This window comes from Lolium perenne, chromosome 6 (genome assembly GCF_019359855.2).
Source record: "Lolium perenne isolate Kyuss_39 chromosome 6, Kyuss_2.0, whole genome shotgun sequence".
Taxonomy (NCBI): Eukaryota; Viridiplantae; Streptophyta; class Magnoliopsida; order Poales; family Poaceae; genus Lolium; species Lolium perenne.
Window position 1 is genome coordinate 190,183,129 of NC_067249.2, and position 23,471 is coordinate 190,206,599.

Sequence of the window (23,471 nt, forward strand, 5' to 3'; positions counted from 1 at the left end):
GCAAAGCCATGCTGTCAGAAATAGATCGACTACGAGAAGCTGGTTTTCTAAAAGAGCTGCATACAGAGGCCACATGGGTAGCAAATCCAGTGTTGATGCCGAAGAAAAACACTAAAGTCCTTCGCATGTGCGTCGATTTTACGTGTCTCAATAAACATTGTCCAAAGGATCACTTTCCCCTCCCGAGGATCGATCAAATCATCGACTCCACGGCAGGATGTGAACGTCTTTCCTTCTTGGATGCATACTCTGGTTATAACCAGATCAGATTGAAAGAAGATGATGAGGTTAAAACAGCGTTCATCACACCTTATGGCGTGTTTTGCTACAGAACAATGCCTTTTGGTCTGAAAAACGCGGGAGCAACATACCAGAGGATGATGCAAAAGTGCTTAGCAACACAAATTAGGAAAAACGTACAAGTGTACATCGATGATGTCGTCATAACATCAAAAAAGGGAACGACGCTCATCGAGGATCTGAAGGAAACTTTCGATAACCTTGACAAATTCTGCCTCAAGTTGAACCCGACGAAGTGTTCTTTTGGCGTCCCTGCAGGAGAACTTCTTGGTTTTCTAGTTTCAGCGAGAGGGATTGAGGCGAATCCCGAAAAAATTCAAGCGATCGTAACCATGAGGAAGCCAACAAAGTTAAAGGAAATACAGCAGCTAACTGGGCGAGTCCAGCTTTAAGCAGATTTGTCGCCAGGCTGGGAGAAAAAGCGCTACCGTTCTATGCTTTAATCAAGCAAGGGGAGAAATTCGAGTGGAACGAAGAGGCCGATAGAGCTTTCGAGGATTTGAAGCGCACAATTTCGATACCACCAATCCTGGTGGCGCCGAAAGAGAAGGAACCTCTCCTGCTGTACATCGCAGCCACACCCCAGGTGGTTAGTACGGTGCTAGTCGTTGAAAGAGAAGAAGAAGGAAAACTTCATGTAGTGCAAAGGTCGGTATATTTTATAAGTGAAGTTTTATCTCCTTCAAAACAGCGGTACCCGCAGTACCAGAAGTTAGCATATGGAGTATTTACGACAGCAAGAAAATTGCTCCACTATTTTTCGGCACACCCGATCATAGTGGTCAATGAAGCACCTTTATCACATATACTGAACAATCCAGAAGCTACAGGACGTGTCTCCCTTTGGGGAATAGAACTCTCCCCTCGGGACATCACGTATGAAAAAAGAAAAGCAATCAAGTCGCAAATTCTGCCAGATTTCATTGCAGAGTGGATGGAGCTGCAAAATACAGGACCCCCAGATTTATCGAGAACCTGGACCATGAACTTCGATGGATCCAAGAGAGTAGAAGGAGCTGGTGCAGGGGTGATACTCATATCACCTGAAGGCGACAAATTAAAGTACGTCCTACGGATGACGTTCCCAAACGCATCTAACAATGAAGCAGAATATGAAGCCCTTATACACGGGATGAAGATGGCGAAAGCTTGCGGCGCAACTCGACTAAAGATCTTCGGCGACTCACAATTGGTAGCTCAGCAGGTTATGAACCAATGTGATGCAGTCAACGACAGTATGGTGGCATACAAGGAGGTATACAATGAACTCGAGAAGCTGTTTGATGGATGCGAAGTAAATCACATAAGCAGGCTAAGCAACGACGAAGCCGATGTTCTTGCAAACATCGGATCGCAGTGCCTTGCAATACCACCAGGAGTGTTTTGGGAAGAAATAGCTGAGAGATCCACAAAGCCAAAGAAGGCGCAGAAGAAAACGAAGGAGGAGAAAACTTCGGCGCCTTTCAAAGAAGGTCTAGACGAAGAAGACGAACATGAGCTGGTGATGATGGTAGAAGTTCCATGGATGCAAGCGTACATATCATATATCCTAAGGAAAGAAATACCCGAAGATCCAGTTGAAGCAAGGCGAGTTATTCGACGATCCAAAGCCTTCACAGTGGTCAAAGGGGAGTTATACAAACGAAGTATTTCAGGCGTGCTGCAGAGGTGCGTTACACCCGAAGAAGGAAGAATCATCCTAAAGGACGTGCACGAAGGAATATGTGGTCACCACGCGAGCAGTCGAGCTATTGCCGCCAAAGCTTTTCGGGCAGGATTGTACTGGTTGACAGCAATAGAGGATGCAAAAGAGATAGTACGAACCTGCGACGCGTGCCAAAGATTTGCCGCAAGACCCCACTCTCCAGCGGCAGAGCTGATGCCAATACCATTGTCTTGGCCATTTGCTCAATGGGGACTCGATATGGTGGGAAAGTTGCACAAAGCTTCGCCAGGAGGATACGAGTACATGTTGGTTGCTGTCGATAAATTCACCAAGTGGATAGAAGCAAAGCTGATAAATTCACCAGATGGAGAATCAGCGGTCAAATTTGTAAAGGGCATCGTTTTTCGATTTGGAGTACCTCACAGCATCGTCACAGACAATGGTAGTAACTTTACGTCCAAGGAATTCAAGGAATACTGCGCGGAAGTGGGCATCAAATTGCACTTTGCGTCAGTTGGGCACCCGCAAACCAATGGCCAAGTCGAGAAAGCCAATGGTATCATCACCAACGGTATTAAAAAGCGTCTGCTGGGACCACTTGAAAAGGCTCGACATACTTGGCCAGAAGAATTGCCAAGTGTTTTGTGGAGTATCCGAACAACACCAAATACGGCAACACAAGAAACTCCGTTCTTCCTCGTCCACAGAGCTGAGGCAGTACTGCCAATTGAGATAGAGCATGATTCTCCAAGAGTGACAGAGTATGACGAGGAAACTTCAAGAAAGGCTTTGGAGGACGACGTAGATGCACTCGACAAAGCTCGAGATGAAGTACTTTCACGAGTCACCAAGTACCAGCAGGATCTCAAAAACTACCACAGTCGACGGTTGAGGCCAAGATCTTTCCAGGTTGGAGATTTGGTCCTACGGCTAAATCAAAAAAGTACTGAAAAGCTCGAGTCGCCATGGCTAGGCCCTTACGTCGTCACAGAAGTAATCGAAGGAGGTGCATACAGGATCAAGGACAAGAAGACAGGGGTTCCCGAGAAAAACCCCTGGAACGTGGCGCAGCTCAGGCGATTCTACGCCTAGAGTCGAAATATAGTCCTACTCTGTAAAAATACAATGTACTGAAACGCCCGCGAGTTTTCAGACGCACTCTTTTCCTTTTCAGGGCATCGAGTGGGGCTGGAAAGGTTTTTAATGAGGCGGGCTCGCGGTGCTGCAATATAATAAAGATAGTGGAGATATACTTCTTGTTTTTCGACATGCCCGGGGGCTAAATGCCTTCAAGGTTACAAAATATACACAATATAGATGAACTAGACTTACAAAAATATTTCGCCTTGGTACAGAATACCTCGCCAAATAGAAAACTAGGGGTTAACACCCATAAATATAGTATACTCGTTCAAACTCTATCGCTTTGGTTCAAAAAAAACCTCGCAACAAAAATATAGAACGTCGCCACCAAGACACTCGGGGGCTTGACGACGAAAAATAGAAAAAAATATATACATAGGTGACAGCTTTACAATATAAGATCATGACGCACCAAGGATAAAATACAGCAAAGGAAAAACTATCAGCGGATGCCTAACACATGGTCTATGGTAATTCGTTCATTGGAAGCACGAGTACTATGCTCAGCATAGCTACCCTTCACGAAGAACTCATCATCCATCCGAAGAAGTTCATTGATGCGCGTGGTTGACGTATTGTCTTTCCGTTCGACACGCGTCCGTTGGGAACCCCAAGAGGAAGGTGTGATGCGCACAGCGGCAAGTTTCCCTCAGTAAGAAACCAAGGTTTATCGAACCAGTAGGAGTCAAGAAGCACGTGAAGGTTGATGGCGGCGAAATGTAGTGCGGCGCAACACCAGGGATTCCGGCGCCAACGTGGAACCTGCACAACACAAACCAAGTACTTTGCCCCAACGAAACAGCGAGGTTGTCAATCTCACCGGCTTGCTGTAACAAAGGATTATATGTATAGTGTGGAAGATGATTGTTTGCAGAAAACAGTAGAACAATTGCAGTAGATTGTATTTCAGTATAGAGAATTGGACCGGGGTCCACAGTTCACTAGAGGTGTCTCTCCCATAAGATAAATAGCATGTTGGGTGAACAAATTACAGTTGGGCAATTGACAAATAGAGAGGGCATGACCATGCACATACATATTATGATGAGTATTGTGAGATTTAATTGGGCATTATAACAAAGTACATAGACCGCTATCCAGCATGCATCTATGCCTAAAAAGTCCACCTTCAGGTTATCATCCGAACCCCTTCCAGTATTAAGTTGCTAACAACAGACAATTGCATTAAGTATTGCGCGTAATGTAATCAATAACTACATCCTCGGACATAGCATCAATGTTTTATCCCTAGTGGCAACAGCACATCCATAACCTTAGAGGTTTCTCACACTCCCCAGATTCACGGAGACATGAACCCACTATCGAGCATAAATACCCCCTCTTGGAGTTACTAGCAAAAACTTGGCCAGAGCCTCTACTAATAACGGAGAGCATGCAAGATCATAAACAACACATAGACATAAATTGATAATCAACATAACATAGTATTCTCTATTCATCGGATCCCAACAAACACAACATATAGCATTACAGATAGATGATCTTGATCATGTTCGGCAGCTCACAAGATCCGACAATTAAGCACAATGAGGAGAAGACAACCATCTAGCTACTGCTATGGACCCATAGTCCAGGGATAGACTACTCACTCATCACTCCGGAGGCGAGCATGGCGGCGTAGAGTCCTCCGGGAGATGATTCCCCTCTCCGGCAGGGTGCCGGAGGTGATCTCCTGAATCCCCTGAGATGGGATTGGCGGCAGCGGCGTCTCTGGAAGGTTTTCCGTATCGTGGCTCTCGGTACTGGGGGTTTCGCGACGAAGACTATTTGTAGGCGGAAGGGCATGTCAGGGGGCCACACGAGGGGCCCAGGAGACAGGCCGGCGCGGCCAAGGCTTGGGCCGCGCCGCCCTACCTCCTGGCCACCTCGTGGCCCCACTTCGTTGACTCTTCAGTCTTCTGGACTCTTCGTGTGAAAATAGGCCCCTGCGCGTTGATTTCGTCCAATTCCGAGAATATTTCCTTACTAGGATTTCTGAAACCAAAAGCAGTAGAAAACAGCAACTGGCTCTTCGGCATCTTGTTAATAGGTTAGTTCCAGAAAATGCATAAATATGATGTAAAGTATGTATAAAACATGTAGATATCATCAATAATGTGGCATGGAACATAAGAAATTATCGATACGTCGGAGACGTATCAGCATCCCCAAGCTTAGTTTCTGCTCGTCCCGAGCAGGTAAACGATAACAAAGATAATTTCTGGAGTGACATGCCATCATAACCTTGATCATACTATTGTAAAGCATATGAGCTGAGATCAAATCATTCAAAGCAAGTATCTATATCGATATAAGAGATGATAATGCAAGAGTCAGACAAGCTAGAAGTTTTCATGAACTATTGCTTTAAAGACATGCAACCGTACAAAGTTCATTAAAGATGTATTAAGTATTCAGCATAGAAGTTCTATCCTTCATTCCAAGCATCAAGTAAATTTTCACAACATAAGAAGGATTCAGTCAAGTAAACATAAACATGAACATCATGAATCAACTGTTTCGAAGTCTACTCAACCAGTGAGCGCAAGCATTTTGTATTAGCACCAGGATGTTATGGCATAAAGAACGTTAATGGGGGTTTGGAAGGCCAAATGGAAGAAAGGCTTGCAAAGCTGTAAATGACTATTAGACAAGAGGAAGCCTTATGATCGATGCTATGCAAGGAGTAGTGATTGCCATGCAACGGATGCACATAGAGCTATATGTGTATGAAAGCTCTCCAATGGAACTAGTGGGGGTGCATCCAACTTGGTTGCTCACGAAGACCTAGAGCACTTTTGAGGAGGCTCATCATTGGAATATACAACCCAAGTTCTATAGTGTAAATTCCCCACATAGTTATACTAGTAAAACATGAAAACTCTCTCATATGAATGTAGGTGCTAAACATGAGCACAAATAATGACTATGAATAATGCGGGTGCTAAAACATGAGCACAAGTGTGGATAAAAGATAGTAATGCTGCCCCCTTTTTCTTTATTCTCTTTTTCCTCTTTTTTTTTCTTTTTTTTCTTTCTTTTCCTTTTTTCTTTCTTTTCATTTTTTTTTCTTTCTTCTTTTTTTTTCTTTTCTTTTTGATGGCCTCCACGGCTCTTTTCATTTTTAGGGGCAACATCCTAATATGACAACACACTTTTTGGTACAAATAACTCATAATGAATGAAACATGATGTATGAAACTGTATGCCTCTGCCAGTGTAGCAGGATGTGCAATGATCTAGCGTAACATGGGTAAACCACACATCAGCTGTATATGATCATGCAAAGCAATATATAAATAATAAATAACAACATGGCATGTAATGTAAAAATGGATGTTGCATGGCAATATATCTCGGAACAGCTATGGAAATGCTGTGGTAGGTAGGTATGGTGGCTGTTTTGAGGAGATGTATGGGCTTATGTGTAGGAGAACAAGAGAAAGTTCTCCCACAGGTTTGGATGTACCGGCGAAGTATGCACAATTCTCAATGTGAGCAAAAGGCAATGCACAAGATCAAGAGGCTAGCAAATTTGGATGGTGGAAGTGCCAAAAACCGTAGCTTAACATTAGTCAAAAAGAACTCACAAGCTTATTGCAAACAACTAGCAGGTTCATCATTAAGAGCATGATTAAAATTTACTCCAAGGAGGGCCGTTCACGGTGGCACAAGTACCCCGCTAGCTCCCTCGACCTTCAGCACAACTTAGTTATTACGATGAACTCTCAGACATGGAAAGCTATCAAGTCCAACTACGCCTTCAACTATTTAAATAGAGTTTGTAGTACGGCACAAGCTTAAAGACAACAATCCACTACTAATTTTAACTTATTTATCCAGAAAGCCTTACCATCTAAATACCTCAAAACATTTGCAAAGAATCAAGTTATCAAAGCTCAATGTTCTACAAGTATTTTATTATTCACTACCACATGCAGCATTTTTCGTTTCCAACCATACAACAATTTAACGAAGAAGAAACTTTCGCCATGAATATTATGAGTAAAGCCTAAGGACATACTTGTCCATATGCAACAGCGGAGCGTGTCTCTCTCCCACAAAAAGAATGCTAGGATCCATTTTATTCAAACAAAACAAAAACAAAAACAAACCGACGCTCCAAGCAAAGCACATAAGATGTGACGGAATAAAAATATAGTTTCAGGGGAGGAACCAGATAATGTTGTCGATGAAGAAGGGGATGCCTTGGGCATCCCCAAGCTCAGACGCTTGAGTCTTCTTGATATATGAAGTGGTGAACCACCGGGGCATCCCCAAGCTTAGAGCTTTCACTCTCCTTGATCATGTTGTATCATCTCCCTCTCTTGATCCTTGAAAACTTCCTCCACACCAAACTCAAAACAACTCATTAGAGGGTTAGTGCACAATCAAAATATACATGTTCAGAGGTGACATAATCATTCTTAACACTTCTGGACATTGCACAAAGCTACTGAAAGTCAATGAAATCGAAATATCCATCAAGCATATCAAAACAGACAATGCGAAATAAAAGGCAGAATCTGTCAAAACAGAACAGTTCGTAATGACGAATTTTATTGAGGCACCAGACTTGCTCAAATGAAAATGCTAAAATTGAATGAAAGTTGCGTACATATCTGAGGATCACTCACGTAAATTGGCATAATTTTCTGAGTTACCTACAGAGAATTTTGCCCAGATTCGTGACAGCAAAGAAATCTGTTTCTGCGCAGTAATCCAAATCTAGTATGAACCTTACTATCAACGACTTTACTTGGCACAACAAAACACTAAACTAAGATAAGGAGAGGTTGCTACAGTAGTAAACAACTTCCAAGACACAAAATAAAAACAAAGTACTGTAGTAAAAACATGGGTTGTCTCCCATAAGCGCTTTTCTTTAACGCCTTTCAGCTAGGCGCAGAAAGTGTGTATCAAGTATTATCGAAAGATGAAGCATCGATACCATAAGCTCCCCCATCTGTAGTGGTACTAAGGGCTTTGTCAATTTTAGGCCTATAATAATATTTTTTTGGTTTAGGCACTCTAGAGACATACATAAATTTTTGCTCCTTACCCACATAAGCTTTCTCCTTATGTTTAAGAGAAGAAAAAGTTGAACCCAAGGTTCCCATAGCTTTTTCAAGTTCGCCAATCCTATTGATTTGATCATCATGGACAACACAAGTTCCTAGGACACTAATTCTTTCATCAATTCCTCCTAAGGATTTGTCAAGTTCATCAGTTTTATCAAGTAACATTTCCAATTTAGTTTCAACACTTGGAAAAAATTTCTCTATGGTTTCCAACTTTTTCATGACATCTTCAAGAGAGGTTTCAATTTTAACTTCATTAACAGGTGGTATTCCAAATAGACTCTCAATAATGCAACTAGCTTCTAAAGCAGGAGTACTTAGGAAGTTACCTCCCGCGAGACAATCAAGAACATACCTATTCCAGCTAGAGATACCAACATAAAAATTCCTGAGTAAGATAGTGGTGGAGTGTTTCTTAATGCACCTATTATGGGCATCACTAATTCTATACTAAGCATCTCTTAAACATTCTCCCCCTTATTGCTTAAACGAACGAACTTCAACTTCAGGATTACTCATTTTAGCAATAGTAAATAAAACAAACTAGATAAAGTAAATGCAAGTAACTAATTTTTTTTTGTTTTTAATATGGCAAACAAGATAGCAAATAAAGTAAAACTAGCAACTAATTTTTTTGTATTTTGATTTAGTGCAGCAAACAAAGTAGTAAATAAAATAAAGCAAGACAAAAACAAAGTAAACAGATTGGGATGTGGAGACTCCCCTTGCAGCGTGTCTTGATCTCCCCGGCAACGACGCCAGAAATTTGCTTGATGCGCGTGGTTGACGTATTGTCTTTCCGTTCGACACGCGTCCGTTGGGAACCCCAAGAGGAAGGTGTGATGCGCACAGCGGCAAGTTTCCCTCAGTAAGAAACCAAGGTTTATCGAACCAGTAGGAGTGAAGAAGCACGTGAAGGTTGATGGCGGCGAAATGTAGTGCGGCGCAACACCAGGGATTCCGGCGCCAACGTGGAACCTGCACAACACAAACCAAGTACTTTGCCCCAACGAAACAGCGAGGTTGTCAATCTCACCGGCTTGCTGTAACAAAGGATTATATGTATAGTGTGGAAGATGATTGTTTGCAGAAAACAGTAGAACAATTGCAGTAGATTGTATTTCAGTATAGAGAATTGGACCGGGGTCCACAGTTCACTAGAGGTGTCTCTCCCATAAGATAAATAGCATGTTGGGTGAACAAATTACAGTTGGGCAATTGACAAATAGAGAGGGCATGACCATGCACATACATATTATGATGAGTATTGTGAGATTTAATTGGGCATTACGACAAAGTACATAGACCGCTATCCAGCATGCATCTATGCCTAAAAAGTCCACCTTCAGGTTATCATCCGAACCCCTTCCAGTATTAAGTTGCTAACAACAGACAATTGCATTAAGTATTGCGCGTAATGTAATCAATAACTACATCCTCGGACATAGCATCAATGTTTTATCCCTAGTGGCAACAGCACATCCATAACCTTAGAGGTTTCTGTCACTCCCAGCATTCACGGAGACATGAACCCACTATCGAGCATAAATACCCCCTCTTGGAGTTACTAGCAAAAACTTGGCCAGAGCCTCTACTAATAACGGAGAGCATGCAAGATCATAAACAACACATAGACATAAATTGATAATCAACATAACATAGTATTCTCTATTCATCGGATCCCAACAAACATAACATATAGCATTACAGATAGATGATCTTGATCATGTTCGGCAGCTCACAAGATCCGACAATTAAGCACAATGAGGAGAAGACAACCATCTAGCTACTGCTATGGACCCATAGTCCAGGGGTAGACTACTCACTCATCACTCCGGAGGCGACCATGGCGGCGTAGAGTCCTCCGGGAGATGATTCCCCTCTCCGGCAGGGTGCCAGAGGCGATCTCCTGAATCCCCCGAGATGGGATTGGCGGCGGTGGCGTCTCTGGAAGGTTTTCCGTATCATGGCTCTCGGTACTGGGGGTTTCGCGACGAAGACTATTTGTAGGCGGAAGGGCAGGTCAGGGGGCCACACGAGGGGCCCAGGAGATAGGCCGGCGCGGCCAAGGCTTGGGCCGCGCCGCCCTACCTCCTGGCCACCTCGTGGCCCCACTTCGTTGACTCTTCGGTCTTCTGGAAGCTTCGTGTGAAAATAGGCCCCTGGGCGTTGATTTCGTCCAATTCCGAGAATATTTCCTTACTAGGATTTCCGAAACCAAAAATGTAGAAAACAAAGAATCGGCTATTCGGCATCTTGTTAATAGGTTAGTTCCAGAAAATGCATAAATATGATGTAAAGTATGCATAAAACATGTAGATATCATCAATAATGTGGCATGGAACATAAGAAATTATCGATACGTCGGAGACGTATCATTCATCCATCATATCTTCGGCTACAGGAGTCACAAGATCATCAATTTTGCCCATGTTTCTCTTCCTTTTTGACATCTTGGCCAGGCACTTGGAAACAATTTGATCCATGGGCAATTTCGGATAGCAAATCTTTATCATCATCATAGCAAATCTTGCGCCAGCAGAGAGTTGAGCCCGCACAAAGCCATGGATTCGAGGAGCATCTCGAAATTTTTCCATCAAAGCAGGAAGAGTTTCTGGCATCTTGTTGCGTGGGAACATGGTTCCATAAACTAAAAACAAAGTCTTCGTACAGAAGTCGAGGAAATCACGGACCTGAGCCGCGCGATCTTGGAATCTGACAATTTGGCGGGTACGTTCAGGAGTAACCCAAAAGTTAGAACCATGTTGTGCAGCAAGTCTGAGCAGAACATTGGCTCGAGCTTCAACACGTTGATCTTCGGCAGCAGTATCCAAAAATGAGCCTGGTCCAGCGAAGAAATTGTCAAGGAAGGAAAAATAGCAAGAACAACATCAAGCATGGTTATGAACAGGAAACATACCTGTCGGGTCCAGGCTGGCGTCAGTCATTAGTTGAAGCATATAATTTTCTCGAGAAGAAGCTTCGGTAGCCTCAGCAACAGCAGCATCCTTTGCAGCAATGGCATCTTGAGCCTGTTGAAGAGCAATTTTTCTCTCTCCGAAGATCTTCGAGACTGTTCCATTAGCACAAGCATTTGTTTTTTCATGGATTGAAGTTGTTGGCGAAGTTCTTGCAACTCTTGCGACAAGTGTTTACTTGAAGAACCTTCGATAAGGATGTCATCGACAAGGGTTTTCTTCGAGAAAGAAGAAGTAGGCGAAGTATCGGCAGGACAAGGATTGGCGGAGTAGTTATCAAATATCAACTGGAAAAGAAAGTCTTAGTATCAATGATCATGCAAAAAATGGATTTCATTGATCTTCAGGAAATTTGCAAGGATATTACTAGAGGAGTTCTTCAAAAGGATTACTACGACTATCGTCGCCAAAACTAGTGTGGCGACAATATCTAAAGAAACAGAAAATAAAGAAAAGAAAAGGACAGGGCATTCAACTAGACCTCCGGCTTCGACGAGCTAGGAGTCGAAGTTGGCTTGATTCCAAGATAGGATAGGATTTTCTTCGTGTTGGGCTTTGCCGCCCTGATCAGTGCTCACCATTTTGTGGTCTCCATCTCTTCTGTGTCGCCCACTTTCGTCCAGTCGATAGTTTGCTGGCTGTCAGCAACCAAGGCGACAGTGCTTTCGACAGCAATCTTCATGTTTTCTTGGCGCATCTTCAGTCCAAGATCTTCTGGTGGATTGAAGTCCTTGGCAAGAGCAAGAAAAGTCTTGGGTTCCGTTTTCTTCAGGAAGAAGTAGGGGAACAGCCGTGACAATCCTGCGTTAGCCTGTTCAATGCCTTCACGAGTTTCTATTCCATGAAACTCAAGGACAGAGAGTGCGTCGAGAAGAGGATCGTTCTCGGGATGTTCAAGCTCAAATTCTTGGTTTGTTTTACCTGTCGAAGAAAATATATGTTGGTCGACAAGCAAGTAAAGAAAAGTAAGTCTAAAGAGGACAGAATAGATCGACAAACTTACTGACAAAGCGCCTATTCTGCGAGTTCAAGCGCTTGATGATCGATTTTTCACGAGCAGCCTGTGCGGCCTTATGCTCGTTCAAAGAAGTCTCGGCATCATGAAGCCTTTTCTGCAGATCTTCGACACCAGCAGCTTCTGCCTTGGCCTTCTCAGCCTCTGCTTTAGCTTTGCCAGCATCAAGTTCGGCCTTCTTGCGAGCCGCCTCACTTTGCTCTAATTTTTGAGCAAGCGTGTCAGCAAGTTTGTTGGCCTCCGCAAGTTTTTCTGCCAAAATAGTTAAAAATAGTCAAAATAGCGATAAAACAGGAGTAAGAAGTCATGAACAAAGGCAAGCAAGGAGTCAATACCTTCGGTTTTGCTGGCATACTCACGGTACCCAATGAATTGGGCACCAATGCGAATAAGTTCTTTGATCATAGGCTATCAAAGAAGGATAAAGAAAGAGAACGTCGGTATGGGAAAAATATGATGGCACAAAGAAGCAAACAGAGGAAATATAGACAATAACAACAAGAAATTAAAGAATTACATCATCCAGAAGAGGACTCGAGGAGCTGCCCAATTGTAGGGCCGGCTCCGTGATTGTTTCAACCCTCGTCCTTTTTGGTGAAGGGACAAGGGGGCTTGAAGGAGGAGTAGGAGCGTCGAGGTTTTGTTGAGGAGGCGAAGATTCTTCTCCTTCCACTTGCACCTCAGAAACAACCAGAGTATGCGACGTACTCGTTCGAGCAGTCGCATCAAAAGCTGGTACTTCTTCCTCGTCACCACTACGATTAAATGGCGGCAGCATAAAAAGCAAGATAGACAAAAATCTTCAAGTACAAAAATAAGGGGAAGTAAAAGGTGACTTACGAGCTGATGAGGGCCTCAAGGTATGGATCAAAAGCTGACTTCCGGCGTGAAGGAGTAGCTTCTTCGGCTTTGGAGGTGCCGGAATCTTCGACTTCAGTCCTCTTCCTTTTGTTCTTTGGAGAAACAGCAGGAGGAGGAGACTGTGCCGAGGTGGTACCCTCGGATTCCGCTTCATTTTCAGAGGAGCCCGCAGATTTTCGAGAACCTGCAGGATCACTATCAGGGATAGGAGCATCTTGGTTGTCTTCAATGACAACAGCTCGTTCTTCGACTTCTCCACCTTCAGGAAGGGGAGGAAGCGAGACAAGGTCTGGATGGTTATATACGAAAACAAGGAGAAGCGTCAGCAAAAAAATTGTGCAAAAGATGGTAAATGAAAATGAGCAAAGTCAACAAAGGTTACCTCGGGGAGCGCATTGGTGGCGCTGTATGGTTTTACGTGACAAGAAGAAGGGACAGGATCTTTTTTGCTGAGGAAGGAGATTTTTTGGACAAGTTTCTCTAAGTCCTTGACCTCTAAATTCACCGACAACCGATCCGCATCCTTGTCGACAGCATACTTCCAGAGAGGGTATTTGCGAGCCTGAAGAGGCTGCACTCGGATTCTAAGGAAATAGGCTGTGATTTGGATACCTGATAGCTCTTTGCCGCGAGTGTTTTGCAACTCGTGGATGCGAGTCATCAGTGCCTCTGTCGCTGTTTTTTCCTCTTCGGTAGCCTCTGCGTCCCAAGAGCGGCGACGATAGATTTTCTCGGCACCGTCAAAAGGAGGAATATTGTCTTCAACACATCCATTGTTTTCCTCATGGATGTACAACCACTTCTTGCGCCACCCTTGAACTGAGTCAGGAATTTGACGTCGAAATACTCGACATCGGGGCGAACGCAGATAACAACGCCGCCTATATTATAGGCGACATTGGGAGAGCCATTACGGCGACAAAAGAAAATGCGCTTCCATAGCGCCCAGTTAGGCTGGACGCCAAGGAAGGCTTCACAGAGGGTGATGAAAATGGAAATGTGGAGGATGGAATTGGGCGTAAGATGGTGAAGTTGCAGACCGTAAACAAAAAGCAAGCCTCGAAGGAAAGGGTGAATGGGGGCAAAAAGGCCGCGGATGAGGTGGTCGACAAAACTAACCCGATACTCCATTGGAGGCGTTGGGTAGCTTTCTTCGCTGGGGAAGCACAGCGCTTTGAGCTTCTTGCTGATCCCCAGTTTCTTCAAGAGGTTGATGTCTTGGGCGGAGATTTTGGATCTCTCCCACTCGGCGCGTCCCAGATCCACGGAAGCCATCGTCGATTCTGGCGTGCTGTGTCTGGTCAATCTACGCGGTGGCATCAACAATGGCGCAGGAATGCAGCTTGGGAGAAGATGAGCTCAAGGAGTTGTGGGGCGCAAGAGGAGTTTTTGCAGAGGAGAGCAGGAGAACGGCGCGAGCGGAGGTGCTCGAGGAAGAAGAAGGGGATCTTATATAGAGGTGCGGCCAAGCGGCGCACCGTTGGATGGAAAAAGTGTGCGGTAGATGATGACCACGTGGAACGGGGGTAAAAAAAGTAATTTAATCCTGGAGAAGTTACAGTGCGTGCGCCAGGAAAAGCGGAGGTCGTGTGTCCCCCACTTGCACGACGTGTCAAGATAATGGGTAATTTGGGCCCACAAGGCAGCGAGAGAGGACTTCTCGCAATTTCAGGACTTACAATCGTGGCTATCGTCAGCAGTAACGTCACTTAGCAGGAGAAAAATTCGACTCAACAGCTTCATAAAAAAGGTGACAGGGAAAAATATTGGAGAGCTTTCGATCAAATACAAGTTTTTGATCAAATGCTCGGGGGCTACTTCGGAAAAATGAGAAGATCAAGAAAGATAAAATAGAAATGGCGTGAGCCTATGATCAAATACAAATATTTGCTCATAGCCTCGGGGGCTACTCCCATCGGGAGCGCTGTTCGCGCACCCGAGAGATTTGAAAACTTTGGGAAAGAAAAGAAATATAGCAGCATAAGGCATGGAGCCTACACCCAAGCACAAGTCCTTGGCTGTAGCCTCGGGGGCTACTCCCATCGGGAACGCTGTTCGCGTGCCCGATGAAATTATAAAAAAAAAGAGAAGAAAGAAAGATGGAGAAAAAGAAGAAGAAAAAAGTGAGCATATTTCGAGTTATATGCATAACTCTACATATACTCCCATCGGGAAAGCAATATAAGTCATCCGTCGACTCAATAAAATGTGCCATTCCAACAGCCGAATAAGCACTCGACAATATATTCTCAGAACGCCAAAGTTGCGATCAATTTCTGAATGCCGCAAATTTGCGAAGGTAAGACCCCAGATCCGTTCTGTGTGGCGTAGCGCCGTCTCTGACGTCGGTTTGCTACCTTTATCCGTATCAACAGATACGAAGAAAAATCCTAACGGACGCGTTAGGTACCCGATAAATATGACTAGGACTCGACAGAATGGTAAGACCTTAAGCGGCACCTGTCGAAGTTTACACCAGTATCCCGAGATCATGTCCAAGGACGTGATCTTGAAGTAGGTTTTTGCGGATTGCCACTAGAGCAGTTAACTAGTACCTGATCCGTCCGATGAACTAGCCCCAATTACCATTATCCCTGTACAATATAGAAATTCATAAAAAGAAATATAGAGAAGTTTTAAAGTTGTCGAGTAAAAATAAACAGTGGAGATTTTCCTTGACTCTGCGATTCAAGCAAAATCTCGGGGGCTACTGACATAGGCATCCCCAATGGGCCTGCCGAAGATAGTACCCTGGGTTTACTGAAGGCCCACGACCCGAAGAATATGAAGATTCGGAAGCCCAAGTTGATATTAAGGAAAGTTAGAATTGTAATAGTGGTGGTGTTTGTAATCTTGCGGGATGAGTTGTAAACCTTCCCGGACTCTGTAACTTGTACAACACGAATCCCTCGGCTCCACCTCCTATATAAGGGGGAGACGAGGGATAAAGAAAGCATCGAATCATTGTCTCTCAAACCCTAGTTTTCATAATCGTCGAGTACTTTTCGGCTGAAACCTTCGAGATCTACTTGCCCTCTACTTCCAACTAAACCCTAGTCTACAACTCGTAGGCATTGACAAGTTAATCCCTTATCGGCAGGTTCCACGTTGGCGCCGGAATCCCTGGTGTTGCGCCACACTACACTCCTTCACCAACAACCTTCACGTGGCCTTCATCTCCTACTGGTTCGATAACCTTGGTTTCTTACTGAGGAAAAACTCGCTGTTGTACTCATCATACCTTCCTCTTGGGGTTCCCAACGGACGTGTGCTTTACCGTCACAAGCAGCTACTTTTCTGGCGCCGTTGCCGGGGAGAACAAGACACGCTGCAAGGGGAGTCTCTCACACCCAATCTCCTTACTTTGTTTATTGTCTTGCTTTATTTTATTTTCTGTCTTGTTTGCTTTATTTATATGAAAAACACAAAAAAAATTAGTTACTTGTTTTACTTTATTAAATTCGGTTTTGCTTTATTTATTTTTACTATTGCTAAAATGAGTACTCCTGAGAACACTAAGTTGTGTGAATTCACTAGCAAAAATAATAATGATTTCATATGCACTCCTATTGCTCCACCTGCTTCTACAGCAAAATTTTATGAAATTAAACCTGCTTTACTAAATCTTGTTATGAGAGAGCAATTTTCTGGTGTTAGTACTAATGATGCTGCTGCCCATCTTAATAATTTTGTTGAACTTTGTGAAATGCAAAAGTATAAGGATGTAGATGGGGATATTATAAAACTGAAATTGTTTCGTTTCTCCTTGAGAGGAAGAACTAAAGATTGGTTGCTATCTTTGCCTAAAAATAGTATTGATTCATGGACTAAATGTAAAGATGCTTTCATTGGAAGATATTATCCTCCTGCTAAAATTATATCTTTGAGAAGTAGCATTATGAACTTTAAACAATTGGATAATGAACATGTTGCCCAAGCATGGGAGAGAAAGAAATCTTTGGTAATGAATTGCCCCACCCATGGACTAACTACTTGGATGATCATCCAAACCTTTTATGCAGGATTAAATTTTTCTTCAAGAAACCTATTGGATTCAGCTGCTGGAGGTACTTTTATGTCCATCACTTTGGGTGCTGCAACAAAGCTTCTTGACGATATGATGATCAACTACTCTGAATGGCACACTGAAAGGACTCCTCAAGGTAAGAAGGTAAATTCTGTTGAAGAAACCTCCTCCTTGAGTGATAACATCGATGTTATTATGTCTATGCTTGTTAATGGTAAATCTCATGTTGATCCTAATAATGTTCCTTTAGCTTCATTGGTTGCTCAAGAAGAGCATGTTGATGTGAACTTCATTAAATATAATAATTTCAACAACAATGCTTATAGAAATAATTTTGGTAACAACAACTATAGGCCATATCCTTCTAATAGTGGTAATTCTTATGATAATTCTTATGGTAGATCTATTTTGCCTAGTGAGGAAAAGATGCTGGAAATTGAAAGAGCTACTAAGAGCTTTATGCAATCACAATATGAGAAAAATCAATTGTTTACTAAAACTATGAATGAACAATCTGCCTTGTTGAAAAATATAGGGAATCAACTTGAGAATTTGAATATGGAAATTTCAGGTTTGCAAACTAAGCTTTCAAATGCTGAAAATCGAATTTCATACATGTCTGAGTCACAAGCTTCTTTAATTTATAAAATGGCTGCTAAACCTGAGGATAATGATAACAAAATTCTTGCTACAGCAAATGCTATCCAAGTTCGAATTAATGACAATATTAGAATGGTGGCTGAATTGCATGCTAGGTGGGAAAGAGAAGAAAAACTTGCTAAAGAGAATAATATAGCTAAAGTTTGGACTATTACCACCACTAGTAATGTTGATGCTTCACATGTTGCTAAACCCCCTACTATCAATGGTAAAATAATTGGTGTTGGCAATGTTTCTACTTCTACTACAAAGCGTGCAAAATTGCCTGAAACTGCTGAAACTGTTTGTGATAAAAGTGCTGAAATTTTTCAAAGTGTTGGGGACAATGGTCCCTCTTTAGATCATAATGATTTTGATTTTGATAATTGTCATATCTCTGAAGTTATCAAGTTCTTGCAAAAACTTGCTAGAAGTCCTAATGCTAGTGCTATAAACTTGGCCTTTATAAAACATATTACAAATGCTCTCATTAAAGCTAGAGAAGAGGAATTAAAACATGAAGCTTCTATTCCTAGGAAGTTGGAAGATGGTTGGGAGCCCATCATTAAAATGAAGGTCAATGATTTTGATTGCAATGCTTTATGTGATCTAGGTGCAAGTATTTCTGTTATGTCTAAGAAACTTTATGATATACTTGACTTGCCACCGTTGAAATGTTGTTATTTGGATGTTAATCTTGGTGATAATTCTATAAAGAAACCTTTGGGGAGAATTGACAATGTTCACATTACGTTTAACAATAACCTTGTCCCCGTTGATTTTGTTGTTTTGGATATTGAATGCAATGCATCTTATCCTATTGTTTTGGGAAGACACTTTCTTCGAACCGTTGGTGCTATTATTGATATGAAAGAAGGAAATATTAAATATCAGTCCCCTCTTAAGAAAGGTATGGAACACTTCCCTAGAAAGAGAATGAAGATGCCTTTTGATTCTATTATTAGAACAAATTTGTAGGGATTCGTAGCATAGAAAACAAAAAATTTCCTACCGCGAGAACGCAATCCAAACCAAGATGCAATCTAGAAGATGGGAGCAACGAGGGGATGAATGAGACTAACCTTTGAAGAATTCCAAAGCCTATAAGAGGAGGCTCTCGTTGCTGCGGTAGACGATCACTTGCCGCTTTCAAAAGCGCGTAGAAGATCTTGATGGTGCTACAATTGGGCAGCACCTCCGTACTCGGTCACACGTTCGGTGTTGATGAAGACGACGTCCTTCTCCCCGTTCCAGCGGGCAGTAGTAGCTCCTCCTCGAATCCGGCAGCACGACGGCGTGGCGGCGGTGGCGATGGAGATCTCCGGCGGAGCTTCGCTAAGCGTTGCGGGAGAGGTGGAGGAGGTGTGGCGGCTAGGGTTTGGGAGAGGGGGTGGCCGGCCACTATAGGGTGCGGCCAAGCTATGGGCTTGTAGTGGCCGGCCCCCTCCCCTTGCCCCTCATTATATAGGTGGAACCCCCAAGTGTTGGACTACAAGTCTTTGAATAAGACCCCAACCCAAAACCTTCAATGTGTAGGGAAACCTACCCAAGGTGGGATTCCCACCTCAAGTGGGACTCCCACCCTTCCATGAGGGGGGGTGGCCGGCCCCCTTGGTGGAGTCCAACTGGGACTCCACCCCTCTAGGGTTGGCCGGCCATGGGTGGTGGAGTCCCTCCGGGACTCCGCCTTCCAAAGTGATTTCTTCCGGACTTTTCTAGAACCTTCTAGAACCTTCCATAAATGCACCAGATCATTTTCAAACTTATAAAATGACTTCCTATATATGAATCTTATTCTCCGGACAAAAATTCGAACTCCATTCCATATTCAATATCTACTAAAACGACATCAAACCTTAAGTGTGTCACCCTACGGTTCGCGAACTATGTGGACATGGTTGAGATCTCTCTCTGACCAATAACCAATAGCGGGATCTGGAGATCCATAATGGCTCCCACATATTCAACGATGACTTAGTGATCGAATGAACCATTCACATACGATACCGATTCCCTTTATCACGTGATATTTTACTTGTCCGAGGTTTGATCATCGGTATCTCTATACCTTGTTCAACCTCGTCTCCTGACAAGTACTCTTTACTCGTTGCGTGGTATGTGGTCTCTTATGAACCATTCATATGCTTGCAAGCTATTTAGATGACATTGCACCGAGAAGGCCCAGAGTATATCTATCCGTCATCGGGATGGACAAATCCCACTATTGATCCATATGTCTCAACTCATACTTTCTGGATACTTAATCCCACCTTTATAACCACCCATTTACGCAGTGGCGTTTGATGTAATCAAAGTACCTTTCCGGTATAAGTGATTTACATGATCTCATGGTCGAAAGGACTAGGTAACTATGTATCGAAAGCTGATAGCAAATAACTTAATGACGTGATCTTATGCTACGCTTAATTGGGTGTGTCCATTTACATCATTCATATAATGATATAACCTTGTTATTAATAACATCCAATGTTCATGATTATGAAACTATAATCATCTATCAATCAACAAGCTAGTTAAGAGGCTTACTTGGGACTCATTGTTGTTTACATAACACACATGTATCAATGTTTCAGTTAATATAAATATAGCATGGTATATAAACATTTATCATAAACACAAAGATATATAATAACCACTTTTATTATTGCCTCTTGGGCATATCTCCAACAAAATTATGATGTTAATGCTTCTTCTCTTGATGTTACTTGATTTTCACTTTCTACGCCTAGCTGAAAGGCGTTAAAGAAAAGCGCTTATGGGAGACAACCCATTAATTTATTACAGCAATTTTTGTTTTATATTTGAGTCAAGGTGCTTGTTACTACTGTAGCAATACCTTTGTATCTTTACTTTATTGCATTGTTGTGCCAAGTAAAGTCTTTGATAGAAAGTTGATACTTGATTTGGATTTCTGCACACAAACAGATTTCTTGCTGTCACGGTTTTGCGTTTTCTCTCTCTGTAGAAAAATCTAAAAATCTTGAAAAAATTCATGAGTAATCCTCAGATATGGACGCAACTTTCATTCAACAGGAGCTTTTCTATCTGAGCATGTTAAGTGCTTCGAAAAAATTCGTCTTTACGGACTGTTCTGTTTTGACAGATTCTTCCTTTTATTTTGCATTGCCTCTTTTACTGTGTTTGAGTGGGTTTCTTTGCTCCATTAAATTTCACTAACCTTGGGTAATGTCCAGAAGTGTTGAGAATGATTGTGTCCTTGCTGAACATGTGAATTTTTGATTATGCACTAACCCTCTAATGTGATTGCTTTGAGTTTGGTGTGAAGGAAGTTTTCAAGGATCAAGAGAGGAGGATCATATAATATGATCAAGAAGAGTGAAAAGTCTAAGCTTGGGGATGCCCCCGTGGTTCATCCCTGCATATTTCAAGAAGACTCAAGCATCTAAGCTTGGGGATGCCCAAGGCGTCCCCTTCTTCATCAACAACTTATCAGGTCACCTCTAGTGAAACTATATTTTTATTCTGTCACATCTTATGTACTTTACTTGGAGCGTCTGTGTGTTTTTATTTTCGTTTTGTTATTTTCATTCTCTGAATAAAATCGGATCCTAACATACTTGTGTGGGAGAGAGACACGCTCCGCTTTTTCATATGAACACTGGTGTTCTTCGTTTTATTTTTCATGTTCATGGCGAAAGCTGAAAGCCGCAGCACTTATTGTTATTTGGTTGGAAACAGAAAATGCTTCATGTGGTAGTTGGTATATTGTCTTGAATAATTTGATACTTGGAAATTGTTTTGAGCTCTCAAGTAGATCATGTTTAAGCTCTTGCATCATGTAGTTTAAACCTATTAGTGAAGAACTACCATAGAGCTTATTGAAATTTGGTTTGCATGATTGGTCTCTCTAAGGTCTAGATATTTTCTGGTAAAAAGTGTTTGAGCAACAAGGAAGACAGTGTAGAGTCTTATAATGCTTGCAATATGTTCTTATGTAACTTTTGTTGTACCTGTTCATACTTGTGTTGCTTCAAACAACCTTGCTAGCCAAAGCCTTGTACTGAGAGGGAATGCTTCTCGTGCATCCAAAACCTTGAGCCAAAACCTATGCCATTTGTGTCCACCATAACTACCTACTATGTGGTATTTTTCTGCCATTCCAAGTAAATACTTCATGTGCTACCTTTAAACAATTCAATCTTTCAATCTTGTTGGGCAGACTTTCACCAATGGACTAGTGGCTTCATCCGCTTATCCAATAATTTTGCAAAAAGAGCTGGCAACGGGGTTCCCAGCCCCAATTAATTAACTTTCATTAATAATTCTCTTCACATGTTTTGCCCTGATTCATCAGTAAGCAACTTAATTTTGCAAATAGACACTCCTCCATGGTATGTGAAATGTTGGAAGGCACCCGGGGATTCGGTTAGCCATGGCTTGAGAAAGCAAAAGGTTGGGAGGAGTGTCATCTATAAATAAAACTAAAGTACATGTGTAAACAAAAGAGAAGAGGGATGATCTACCTTGCTGGTAGAGATAACGTCCTTCATGGGAGCCGCTCTTTGAAAGTCTGTTTGACAAGGGGGTTAGAGTGCCCACTACCATTCGTTGACAACAACAAACACCTCTCAAAACTTTACTTTTATGCTCTCTATATGATTTCAAAACTAGAAAAGCTCTAACACATGATTTAATCCCTGCTTCCCTCTGTGAAGGGCCTTTCTTTTACTTTATGTTGAGTCAGTTTACCTACTTCTTTCTATCTTATAAGCAAACACTTGTGTCAACTTTGTGCATTGATTCTTACATGCTTGCTTATTGCACTCATCATATTACTTTGTGTTGACAATTATCCATGAGATATACATGTTGAAAGTTGAAGGCAATTGCTGAAACTTAAATCTTCATTTGTGTTACTTCAAAACCTTTTATTAAGAATCTATTGCTTTATGAGTTAACTCTTATGCAAGACTTTTTGATGCTTGTCTTGAAAGTACTATTCATGAAAAGTTTTTGCTATATGATTCAGTTGTTTAGTCATTATCTTTTTGTTAGCAAACTATAGACCATTGCTTTGAGTCACTTCATTCATCTCATATGCTTTACAATAGTATTGATCAAGATTATGTTGGTAGCATGTCACTTCAGAAATTATTCTTTTTATCGTTTACCTACTCGAGGGCGAGTAGGAACTAAGCTTGGGGATGCTTGATACGTCTCCAACGTATCTATAATTTCTTATGTTCCATGCTAGTTTTATGATAATACCTACATGTTTTATTCACACTTTATAATGTTTTTATGCATTTTCTGGGACTAACCTGTTAACAAGATGCCACAGTGCTAGTTCCTGTTTTCTGCTGTTTTTGATTTCAGAAAAGTTAGTTTACAAATATTCTCGGAATTAGACGAAACAAAAGCCCACGGCCCTATTTTCCACGGAGGGTTCCAGAAGTACGAAGAAGAGTCGAGGAAGGCCAGCAGGGGGCCCACACCATAGGGCGGCGCGGCTGTGGGGCCCCCCACGCCGCCATGTGGGGAGGGAGCCCCTGGCTCCCCCGACGCTGCCCCTTCGCATATTTATTCCTTCGTCTCCGTGAACCCTAATACCGAGAGCCAAAATACGAGAAAAGTTCCTGAGACACCGCCGCCGTCAATCCCATCTCGGGGGATTCAGAAGATCTCCTACGGCACCCTGCAGGAGAGGGGAATCATCACCGGAGGGCTCTACATCACCATGCCCGCCTCCGGACTGATGCGTGAGTAGTTCATCCTTGGA